General features: G+C 38.0%; 1 protein-coding gene across 1 annotated transcript in view; it reads left to right on the forward strand.

Moving 5' to 3' along the window:
• UNC13C (unc-13 homolog C) overlaps nucleotides 1–12,714 on the forward strand; it is a 649,809-nt gene that overhangs the window by 128,535 nt on the left and 508,560 nt on the right. The window lies entirely within an intron of this gene.

The raw sequence follows: 12,714 nt of genomic DNA on the forward strand, positions 1-12,714 counted from the left end.
TCATGAAATGACGTTAAATTTTGTCAAGAGCTTTTTCTGCATCTATTCAGATCATTACATAACTTTCATCCTTCATTCTTTTATTTTGGTGTATCACTTTTTTTTTTAACTTTAAGACAGGGTCTCACTCTGTCACCTGGGAGTGCAGTGGCACAATAGGCTCACTGCAACCTCAATATTCTCAATCAGTCCTCCCATCTCAGCCTCCCCAGTAGCTGGGAGTAGAGGTGTACACCATTATGCTTAGCTAATTTTTGTATTTTTAGTACAGATGGTGTCTTGCCCCAGCTAGTTTTGTCCAGGCTAGTCTTGAACTCCTGGGCTCTAGTGATCTGCCCACTTGGGCCTCCCAAAGTGTTTTGATTACAGGCATGAGCCACTGCACCCAGCCATGTGTGACATTTATTGATTTGCATTCATTGAAACATCCTTGCATCCCAGGGATAAATTTCATTTGATCATGGTGTATGATCCTTTTACTGTGCCATTGCATTTGGTTTGCTAGCATTTTGTTGAAGACTTTTTGCATCTATGTTCATCAGGAATAATGGCCTGTAATTTTCTTGTAGAATCCTTGTCTGGCTTTGGTGTGAGTGATGCTGGCCTGTAAAATGAGGCGTACGTATTATCTCCTCTTCAGTTTTTTGGAAGAGTTTGAGAAATATTGGTGTTAAATCTTGGCACACAATGAAGCTCTCTTGTAATGGGATTTTCTTTGTTGAGAGACAATTGATGACTACTTCCATATTGTTATTCATTATTGGTCTGCTCAGATTTTCTCTTTCTTTGTGATTCAGTATCGGTAGGTTGTGTGTTCTAGTAATTTATCCATTTCTTCCAGGTTATTCAATTTGATGGCATGTAATTATTCTTAGCAGTCTCTTAAGATCCTTTGTAGTTTTGTGCTGCCAGTTGTAATGTTGCTCCTCCATTTATAATTTTATTTATTTGATCCATTTCCCTTATTTTCCTTGTGAGTCTAGCTAAGAGTTTGACAATTTTGTTTATATTTTCCAAAAAAAACCCTCTTAGTTTCATCTATCTTTTCCATTGGCATTGTAGTCTCTATTTCATTTATTCCTTCTGTAATCTTTATTATTTCCTTAGTTCTGCTGACTTTGGGCTTAGTCTGTTTTGTTTTTTATCTAGTTCCGTGAAGTAAAAAATTAGGTTGTTTATTTGAGACCTTTTTTTAAATGTGGTTATTTATTACTGTATCCCTCTTAGAAGTGCTTATGCTATATCCCGAAAGTTTTGGTATATTGTGTTTCTATTTTCGTTTGTCTCTAAATATTTATTTATTTCACCTTTGACCCATTGGTTCTTCAGGAGTGTGTTGTTTTATTTCCACATATTTGTGGATGTTCTAAAATTCTTCCTGTTATTGATTTCTACTTTCAATATTGTGGTCAGAAGAGACACTTGATATGATTTCAATGTTTAAATTTGTTAAGATGTGTTTTGTGGCTTGAAGACTTTTCCAAAATGGACTCTACAGGAATACATATTCTGTTGCTGTGGGGTAGAATGTTGTGTCATTTTAAAATATTTTAAGCAATATGATTATTAAATAACAGAATCTTGGAAAATTTAAGAGAATATGAATGAATATATTAACCTATTACTGAAGATTAATAACATTATGGTGATATTCTTTTCAAGTCTTTTTCTATATATAACTTTTTGTTTTTACATAGTCACCTTATAACCTCAAGTAACCTCAAACATGAAGTTACTTCCTAATTTTTATTTTGTACATCAGAAACATTTTCTATATTTTTATTTAATCTCTAAATGCATTGATTTTAATGGTCATGGGTTAGTGCGTCGAAGTCATAGAACATAATTTTCAACCCATAGTTCTATATTTAATCATGTATGCTTTTCCAATTTTTTTGTAGTAAATAATGAAACAGTGCCAATCTTAACACTTTTTAGTATTTAAATTATATGTTTGCGAGGGTTGCCATAACATAATATCAAAAATTGAGTGACTTAGAATAGCAGAAATTTATTCTCAGAGTTCTGGAGGTGGATGTCAACTATCAAGGTGTTGGCAGGGCCATACTCCTTCTGAAGGAACTAGGGGAGAATCTGTTGCGACCTCTCCCCAAGTTTCTGAGAGTTGCTTGGCTTGTGGAAGCATCACTAATCTTTATTGTGTGTGCATCTATCTCCAGATTTCCCCCCCCCCCTTTTTTTTTTTTTTTTTTTTTTTTTTTTTTTGAGACGGAGTCTTGCTCTGTCACCAGGCTGGAGTACAGTGGCGCAATCTCGTTTCACTGCAACCTCTGCCTCCCAGGCTCAAGCGATTCTCATGCCTCAGCCTCCCAAATAGCTGGGATTACAGGCATGCACCACTACACCCAGCTAATTTTTGTATTTTTAGTAGAGACAGGTTTTCACCATGTCAGCCAGGCTGGTCTCAAACTCTTGACCTCATGATCTGCCCGCCTCACCCTCCCAAAGTGCTGGGATTACAGGTGTGAGCTACCACGTCTGGCCCAAATCTCCCCTTTTTATAAGAACACCAGTCGTATTGGATTGTGAGTCCACCCTACTCTATTATGACCTGTTTTAACTAGTTCCATCTGCAGTGATTCTATTTCTAAACAAGGCCGTATTGTGAAGTACTGGACGTTAGGACTTGAACATTTAAATTGGGAGAGGTGGAACACAATTCAACCCATAACAAAAATAATTTCCTTAGCACCAGTTTCCAAAAGTGGAATTTTCCTGTCAAAACAGCCTATTGATAGACATGTTTTGAAAGTTTTTTTAAAAACTTATATTATTACAATTTTCATGCTCATCAACTATGCATGATAGTGTTTGATTAATAATATTCTCAACAGCCTTGGAGATTATTTTAATATTATTAAAATCAATATCTTTAATCTTTGTTAATTTTGTAATCATTAGTTGTTGTTTTAGTAAAATAGATAATTTGTATGCATATTTACCATCGTTGCATCTTGTCAATTATCTATTTTTTTTTTTTTTTTTTTAAATTAATTTATTATTATTATACTTTAAGTTGTAGGGTACATGTGCATAACGTGCAGGTTTGTTACATATGTATACTTGTGCCATGTTGCTGTGCTGCACCCATCAACTCGTCATTTACATCAGGTATAACTCCCAGTGCAATCCCTCCCCCCTCCCCCCTCCCCATGATAGGCCCCGGTGTGTGATGTTCCCCTTCCTGAGTCCGAGTGATCTCATTGTTCAGTTCCCACCTATGAGTGAGAACATGCGGTGTTTGGTTTTCTGTTCTTGTGATAGTTTGCTAAGAATGATGGATTCCAGCTGCATCCAAGTCCCTACAAAGGACTCAAACTCATCCTTTTTTATGGCTGCATAGTATTCCATGGTGTATATGTGCCACATTTTCTTAATCCAATCTGTCACTGATGGACATTTGGGTTGATTCCAAGTCTTTGCTATTGTGAATAGTGCTGCAATAAACATACGTGTGCATGTGTCTTTATAGCAGCATAATTTATAATCCTTTGGGTATATACCCAGTAATGGGATGGCTGGGTCATATGGTACATCTAGTTCTAGATCCTTGAGGAATCGCCATACTGTTTTCCATAATGGTTGAACTAGTTTACAATCCCACCAACAGTGTAAAAGTGTTCCTATTTCTCCACATCCTCTCCAGCACCTGTTGTTTCCTGACTTTTTAATGATTGCCATTCTAACTGGTGTGAGATGGTATCTCATGGTGGTTTTGATTTGCATTTCTCTGATGGCCAGTGATGATGAGCATTTTTTCATGTGTCTGTTGGCTGTATGAATGTCTTCTTTTGAGAAATGTCTGTTCATGTCCTTTGCCCACTTTTTGATGGGGTTGTTTGTTTTTTTCTTGTAAATTTGTTTGAGTTCTTTGTAGGTTCTGGATATTAGCCCTTTGTCAGATGAGTAGATTGCAAAAATTTTCTCCCGTTCTGTAGGTTGCCTGTTCACTCTGATGGTAGTGTCTTTTGCTGTGCAGAAGCTCTTTAGTTTAATGAGATCCCATTTGTCAATTTTGGCTTTTGCTGCCATTGCTTTTGGTGTTTTAGACATGAAATCTTTGCCCATGCCTATGTCCTGAATGGTACTACCTAGGTTTTCCTCTAGGATTTTTATGGTATTAGGTCTAACATTTAAGTCTCTAATCCATCTTGAATTAATTTTCGTATAAGGAGTAAGGAAAGGATCCAGTTTCAGCTTTCTACTTATGGCTAGCCAATTTTCCCAGCACCATTTATTAAATAGGGAATCCTTTCCCCATTTCTTGTTTCTCTCAGGTTTGTCAAAGATCAAATGGCTGTAGATGTGTGGTATTATTTCTGAGGACTCTGTTCTGTTCCATTGGTCTATATCTCTGTTTTGGTACCAGTACCATGCTGTTTTGGTTACTGTAGCCTTGTAGTATAGTTTGAAGTCAGGTAGCGTGATGCCTCCAGCTTTGTTCTTTTGACTTAGGATTGCCTTGGAGATGCGGGCTCTTTTTTGGTTCCATATGAACTTTAAAGCAGTTTTTTCCAATTCTGTGAAGAAACTCATTGGTAGCTTGATGGGGATGGCATTGAATCTATAAATTACCTTGGGCAGTATGGCCATTTTCACAATATTGATTCTTCCTATCCATGAGCATGGTATGTTCTTCCATTTGTTTGTGTCCTCTTTGATTTCACTGAGCAGTGGTTTGTAGTTCTCCTTGAAGAGGTCCTTTACATCCCTTGTAAGTTGGATTCCTAGGTATTTGATTCTCTTTGAAGCAATTGTGAATGGAAGTTCATTCCTGATTTGGCTCTCTGTTTGTCTGTTACTGGTGTATAAGAATGCTTGTGATTTTTGCACATTAATTTTGTATCCTGAGACTTTGCTGAAGTTGCTTATCAGCTTAAGGAGATTTTGGGCTGAGACAATGGGGTTTTCTAAATATACAATCATGTCATCTGCAAACAGGGACAATTTGACTTCTTCTTTTCCTAACTGAATACCCTTGATTTCTTTCTCTTGCCTGATTGCCCTAGCCAGAACTTCCAACACTATGTTGAATAGGAGTGGTGAGAGAGGGCATCCCTGTCTTGTGCCAGTTTTCAAAGGGAATTTTTCCAGTTTTTGCCCATTCAGTATGATATTGGCTGTGGGTTTGTCATAAATAGCTCTTATTATTTTGAGGTACGTTCCATCAATACCGAATTTATTGAGCGTTTTTAGCATGAAGGGCTGTTGAATTTTGTCAAAAGCCTTTTCTGCATCAATTGAGATAATCATGTGGTTCTTGTCTTTGGTTCTGTTTATATGCTGGATTATGTTTATTGATTTGCGAATGTTGAACCAGCCTTGCATCCCAGGGATGAAGCCCACTTGATCATGGTGGATAAGCTTTTTGATGTGTTGCTGAATCCGGTTTGCCAGTATTTTATTGAGGATTTTTGCATCGATGTTCATCAGGGATATTGGTCTAAAATTCTCTTTTTTTGTTGTGTCTCTGCCAGGCTTTGGTATCAGGATGATGTTGGCCTCATAAAATGAGTTAGGGAGGATTCCCTCTTTTTCTATTGATTGGAATAGTTTCAGAAGGAATGGTACCAACTCCTCTTTGTACCTCTGGTAGAATTCAGCTGTGAATCCATCTGGTCCTGGACTTTTTTTGGTTGGTAGGCTATTAATTGTTGCCTCAATTTCAGAGCCTGCTATTGGTCTATTCAGGGATTCAACTTCTTCCTGGTTTAGTCTTGGAAGAGTGTAAGTGTCCAGGAAATTATCCATTTCTTCTAGATTTTCCAGTTTATTTGCGTAGAGGTGTTTATAGTATTCTCTGATGGTAGTTTGTATTTCTGTGGGGTCGGTGGTGATATCCCCTTGATCATTTTTAATTGCGTCGATTTGATTCTTCTCTCTTTTCTTCTTTATTAGTCTGGCTAGTGGTCTGTCAATTTTGTTGATCTTTTCAAAAAACCAACTCCTGGATTCATTGATTTTTTGGAGGGTTTTTTGTGTTTCTATCTCCTTCAGTTCTGCTCTGATCTTAGTTATTTCTTGCCTTCTGCTAGCTTTCGAATGTGTTTGCTCTTGCTTCTCTAGTTCTTTTAATTGCGATGTTAGAGTGTCAATTTTACATCTTTCCTGCTTTCTCTTGTGGGCATTTAGTGCTATAAATTTCCCTCTACACACTGCTTTAAATGTGTCCCAGAGATTCTGGTATGTTGTATCTTTGTTCTCATTGGTTTCAAAGAACATCTTTATTTCTGCCTTCATTTCGTTATGTACCCAGTAGTCATTCAGGAGCAGGTTGTTCAGTTTCCATGTAGTTGAGCGGTTTTGATTGAGTTTCTTAGTTCTGAGTTCTAGTTTGATTGCACTGTGGTCTGAGAGACAGTTTGTTATAATTTCTGTTCTTGTACATTTGCTGAGGAGTGCTTTACTTCCAATTACGTGGTCAATTTTGGAGTAAGTATGATGTGGTGCTGAGAAGAATGTATATTCTGTTGATTTGGGGTGGAGAGTTCTATAGATGTCTATTAGGTCTGCTTGCTGCAGGATGAGTTCAATTCCTGGATATCCTTGTTAACTTTCTGTCTCGTTGATCTGTCTAATGTTGACAGTGGAGTGTTGAAGTCTCCCATTATTATTGTATGGGAGTCTAAGTCTCTTTGTAAGTCTCTAAGGACTTGCTTGATGAATCTGGGTGCTCCTGTATTGGGTGCATATATATTTAGGATAGTTAGCTCTTCCTGTTGAATTGATCCCTTGACCATTATGTAATGGCCTTCTTTGTCTCTTTTGATCTTTGATGGTTTAAAGTCTGTTTTATCAGAGACTAGTATTGCAACCCCTGCTTTTTTTTGTTCTCCATTTGCTTGGTAAATCTTCCTCCATCCCTTTATTTTGAGCCTATGTATGTCTCTGCGTGTGAGATGGGTCTCCTGAATACAGCAGACTGATGGGTCTTGACTCTTTATCCAGTTTGCCAGTCTGTGTCTTTTAATTGGAGCATTTAGTCCATTTACATTTAAGGTTAATATTGTTATGTGTGAACTTGATCCTGCCATTATGATATTAACTGGTTATTTTGCTCATTAGTTGATGCAGTTTCTTCCTAGCCTCAATGGTCTTTACATTTTGGCATGTTTTTGCAATGGCTGGTACCGGTTGTTCCTTTCCATGTTTAGTGCTTCCTTCAGGATCTCTTGTAAGGCAGGCCTAGTGGTGACAAAATCTCTAAGCATTTGCTTATCTGTAAAGGATTTTATTTCTCCTTCACTTATGAAACTTAGTTTGGCTGGATATGAAATTCTGGGTTTAAAATTCTTTTCTTTAAGAATGTTGAATATTGGCCCCCACTCTCTTCTGGCTTGTAGAGTTTCTGCTGAGAGATCTGCTGTTAGTCTGATGGGCTTCCCTTTGTGGGTAACCCGACCTTTCTCTCTGGCTGCCTTTAAGATTTTTTCCTTCATTTCAACTTTGGTGAATCTGGCAATTATGTGTCTTGGAGTTGCTCTTCTCGAGGAGTATCTTTGTGGCGTTCTCTGTATTTCCTGGATTTGAATGTTGGCCTGCCCTACTAGGTTGGGGAAGTTCTCCTGGATGATATCCTGAAGAGTGTTTTCCAACTTGGTTCCATTTTCCCCCTCACTTTCAGGCACCCCAATCAGACGTAGATTTGGTCTTTTTACATAATCCCATACTTCTTGCAGGCTTTGTTCATTTCTTTTTCTTCTTTTTTCTTTTGGTTTCTCTTCTCGCTTCATTTCATTCATTTGATCCTCAATCGCTGATACTCTTTCTTCCAGTTGATCGAGTCGGTTACTGAAGCTTGTGCATTTGTCACGTATTTCTCGTGTCATGGTTTTCATCTCTTTCATTTCGTTTAGGACCTTCTCTGCATTAATTACTCTAGCCATCAATTCTTCCACTTTTTTTTCAAGATTTTTAGTTTCTTTGCGCTGGGTACGTAATTCCTCCTTTAGCTCTGAGAAATTTGATGGACTGAAGCCTTCTTCTCTCATGTCATCAAAGTCATTCTCCGTCCAGCTTTGATCCGTTGCTGGCGATGAGCTGCGCTCCTTTGCCGGGGGAGATGCGCTCTTATTTTTTGAATTTCCAGCTTTTCTGCCCTGCTTTTTCCCCATCTTTGTGGTTTTATCTGCCTCTGGTCTTTGATGATGGTGATGTACTGATGGGGTTTTGGTGTAGGTGTCCTTCCTGTTTGATAGTTTTCCTTCTAACAGTCAGGACCCTCAGCTGTAGGTCTGTTGGAGATTGCTTGAGGTCCACTCCAGACCCTGTTTGCCTGGGTATCAGCAGCAGAGGCTGCAGAAGATAGAATATTTCTGAACAGCGAGTGTACCTGTCTGATTCTTGCTTTGGAAGCTTCCTCTCAGGGGTGTACTCCTCCCTGTGAGGTGTGGGGTGTCAGACTGCCCCTAGTGGGGGATGTCTCCCAGTTAGGCTACTCAGGGGTCAGGGACCTGCTTGAGGAGGGAGTCTGTCCCTTCTCAGATCTCAACCTCCGTGTTGGGAGATCCACTGCTCTCTTCAAAGCTGTCAGACAGAGTCGTTTGCGTCTGTGCAGAGGTGTCTGTGTGTCTTAGTTTACTGTGCCCTGTCCCCAGAGGTGGAGTCTACAGAGACAGGCAGGTTTCCTTGAGCTGCTGTGAGCTCCACCCAGTTCGAGCTTCCCAGCAGCTTTGTTTACCTACTTAAGCCTCAGCAATGGCGGGCGCCCCTCCCCCAGCCTCGCTGCTGCCTTGCCGGTAGATCACAGACTGCTGCGCTAGCAACGAGGGAGGCTCCGTGGGTGTGGGACCCTCCCGGCCAGGTGTGGGATATGATCTCCTGGTGTGCCTGTTTCCTAAAGCGCAGTATTGGGGTGGGAGTTACCTGATTTTCCAGGTGTTGTGTGTCTCAGTTCCCCTGGCTAGGAAAAGGGACTCCCTTCCCCCTTGCGCTTCCCAGGTGAGGCAATGCCTCGCCCTGCTTCAGCTCTCGCTGGTCGGGCTGCAGCAGCTGACCAGCTCCGATCGTCCGGCACTCCCCAGTGAGATGAACCCAGTACCTCAGTTGAAAATGCAGAAATCACCGGTCTTCTGTGTCGCTGGCGCTGGGAGTTGGAGACTGGAGCTGCTCCTATTCGGCCATCTTGCTCCGCCCGTCAATTATCTATTAAGTCTAAATTTAAAAATCTCATTCAATAGGTTTATTAAATATTCCTTTCTCTTTTTACTTGTCTTTCTTCCTTTAATTATTCTATATTTAAATATTTAATGCATGTGGAACCTGGTGGCATATGTATGAGATGAGGATACAAATGAATATTATAGATACTTAACCTATTGTCTAAGCACCATTTACTGACTAGTGCTTCTCTTTGTCTTTAATAAAAAATGTTTTCTTAGTCATTAAGTTCTTGAGTATAAGGATTTCTTAATTATATTTTGTGTTTCACTTTTAATCTATTATTTTGCCAGGACTATACTGTTTTAGCTGTTACAAATTATTAATATTTTTATAGATTTATCTTATAATGCTTCTTTTACAAAATCTTAGATATTTTTACTTGTTTATTAGTCTAGTTACACTTAAAATTGGTAAAATTTCAAGTTACAGCAATCTGCTATTAGGATTTTGACTGTCAAATCTGCAAATCTGTTAGATTATAATTCTTCATCACTATATAGAAAAATGAAATAGTATTTTCCTTTATTCAGATTTTTAGATATTCCATGAAGTGGTGTAGCTTATTGAAATTGTCCATTCCAATATTTAAGAAATGGTTATTGGTCATCTTCTATATTTCAGGAATGTGGTAAAAGTTAAAAAAGAAAAAAGAATGAGATTAAAAAACAGACTACCATCAAGGATCTCAAATTCTGAAAGGATTGTAGATAAGGAAACTGGCAAAGGATGAAGATTAGCAAAGAGGAATGCACAGTGCACAATATTGAACACAGGACGACAGCAGGGAGAAGTGTCACAAGTTTCTAGAAGAGGGGTTGTGCTTCAGCTGAGTTTGGGGCATGACAGGCAGTTAACTCGATGAGGATGGAGAACAGTTGTTTCACAGAGAGGAAACAGCAATGCAAAGGCACATAGATTTCAAAGAACATGGCACAGAAACGGAACTTCAAGAATGTAATTGTGACTGAAGTTTACTATGTGAATGAGATATAATGAGTGATGAGACTGCATTTCACATGGATTTTATGTTCTTTCTTGAGGGCACTGTGTGTCATTGGTGGGTTTTAAGAAGGAGAGTGACATAATTTTATCTTTTTTAGAAAGATTTCAGGGAAGAATACAGCAGGGAGACAAGAAAGCAGTCAAAGTGAACAAAAAAGGGTTCACTGGCAATAAATATGTGTTCAATGAATGAATGAAACATTGAAAGAATTGATGTATTACCAGATTTGACGGCTGAAAAGTAATTGATGACCTTGTTAAGATTACTTTTATTTAGTGGGATGGTTGAGATGGAAGACAGATATCAACGGGAGATAATGAATACAAAGTACTCATTCAAAATATTGCATATTTGAAATCAGATCTTATTTCATTGTTTTCCAAACTAGTTGCTAGTATATAGGAAATAACATTATTATTTTGCTTACGATTGACTATATAGTTACTCTGTTGACTCTTTTGTTTAATAGTTTTCCATGTGATTTTGTATGTTTTGATTACTAGATATAAAATTATAATTCTTGTAAAAACAACTTTCTATTTTGGCTTCTAATATTTATATAGTTTATTTTCATTAGTTTTAATATATTGGCCGGAATTTTCAGAAATAAATGAAAATGATGCTTTTGGACAGTTTTGTTTGCTTTTAATGATGATGGAAATGCTACTATTTCAGACATATATTGCTGACTGTAATAGTAAGACTTTTTTTTAACATATTAAACTTAAAGAAGACCCATTACAATCCTATTTTAAGGAGGTTTTGAATGACTAGAAGGTTTTGATTTTTTATCAAATTACTTTTGCTCCCTATGAAAATTAAGATATGTATTTTCTGGCCAGTTGATATATCATATTAGTCATTCCATTATATTTATTTATGTATTTATTTATTTTCTGAGACGGAGTCTCACTCTGTCACCCAGGCTGGAGTGCAGTGGCCAATCTCGGCTCACTGCAAGCTCCGCCTCCCGGGTTCATGCCATTCTCCTGCCTCAGCCTCCCGAGGAGCTGGGATTACAGGCACACACCACCACGCCCGGCTAATTTTTTGTATTTTTAGTAGAGACGGGGTGTCACCGTGTTAGCCAGGATGGTCTCCATCTCCTGACCTCGTGATCCGCCCACCTCAGCCTCCCAAAGTGTTAGGATTACAGGCGTGAGCCACCACGCCTGGCCGGTCATTCCAGTATTTTAAATAATATTTCGGGTACGATTTTCTTGAATATGGTATATTATTCTTCTGCAATAATGCTACATTTTATTTCCTTTATTTTATATAGTATTTTAAAATGATGATGGCCATAAATTTGTCTTTTATTACTTTACAATACATTTTACCCTATTTTGCATTTGAAGATACAACCCTGAGATACTGTAAAATCTGCACCAAAATATTTACTTATGATAGTTAAGCAGTCTATACTTAATGAGTCAAGAAAAGTAATGCATTTCAGATTTTCATCAGTAAGGGTCATCATTGAGCTACATGACCTTGGACAAATTTTAATCTTTCCAGTGCTCATTTATATAAAGAAGGAGTTTGAACTAAATAAACTCCAGGGTCACTCCAACTCTAGCATTTTGCCAACTTGTATCCATAGAGAAGTTTCTCCAGTTTTATGCTAATAAGCAAAGATGAATTAATGAGTTTCAGAGCAGTAGTACTATGTGAGGTGGTGATAGACTATATCCTATGACCAGGCAAATTTAAACATGTGTTTAAAAAATGATGACGCAGTAGTCCATTCTCCATCTCCTTGGACCCGTGAGCAGTTGGACCTGGAAAATGTTGGCCCTATGATTTATCTTAAATTGCATCTGAAGGCTGTAGACCAAGCCCCCTTCACTGTTTTGTTCAGCTCATCTGAAACATTAGATGTAAAGAGCACCAGATGGGAGATCAGGAGCCCTGGATTTGTGTCTCTCTTCTGCCATTTACTAGTTTTGTGATCTTAATCAAGTCACTTAACCTCTTTAGGCATCAGTTTTCTTATTTGTAAGATGGACTCAACTTAATCTTTTAGCTCGTAAACTCTATGAGATGAGAAGCCATAAATAAATAATCTCTCAATAAAACAACTTTAATCTATATAGTCATCTGAGGTTTACTTTCCCAAATATTGATCTCATTGATTCTATCAATAATGTTGCAAGTCAATTAGTCAAAGTATTGGTGATCGTATTTCAGAGTTGGATCTAAGCTGTTGACTCCAAAGAGTTTGGTAGCTTACCCAATGTGTCTAGTAAGTGGCAGAGCTTCAGTTGGAGCCCAGGACTTCTGATTCTTCAACTGTGTTCTTTTCTTAATATGACACATTGTCTTTCATTAAATCCTGTAATCATTTTTATACTTTTCAAGCATTCTATTACATTTCCCCGCTCTTTAAATTATGAGAACCCACTATCTTTGTTCCCTTGGTGCTCAACCTTGAAACTGTTTGTTTATAATTTTAAACAATGTAACATATTAACACTCTGTTCATGTATGTGTTTGAACGATTTCTTGAAAAGTACTCCATCTAACAT

The sequence above is a fragment of the Macaca fascicularis genome, chromosome 7, assembly GCF_037993035.2.
Source record: "Macaca fascicularis isolate 582-1 chromosome 7, T2T-MFA8v1.1".
Lineage (NCBI taxonomy): Eukaryota > Metazoa > Chordata > Mammalia > Primates > Cercopithecidae > Macaca > Macaca fascicularis.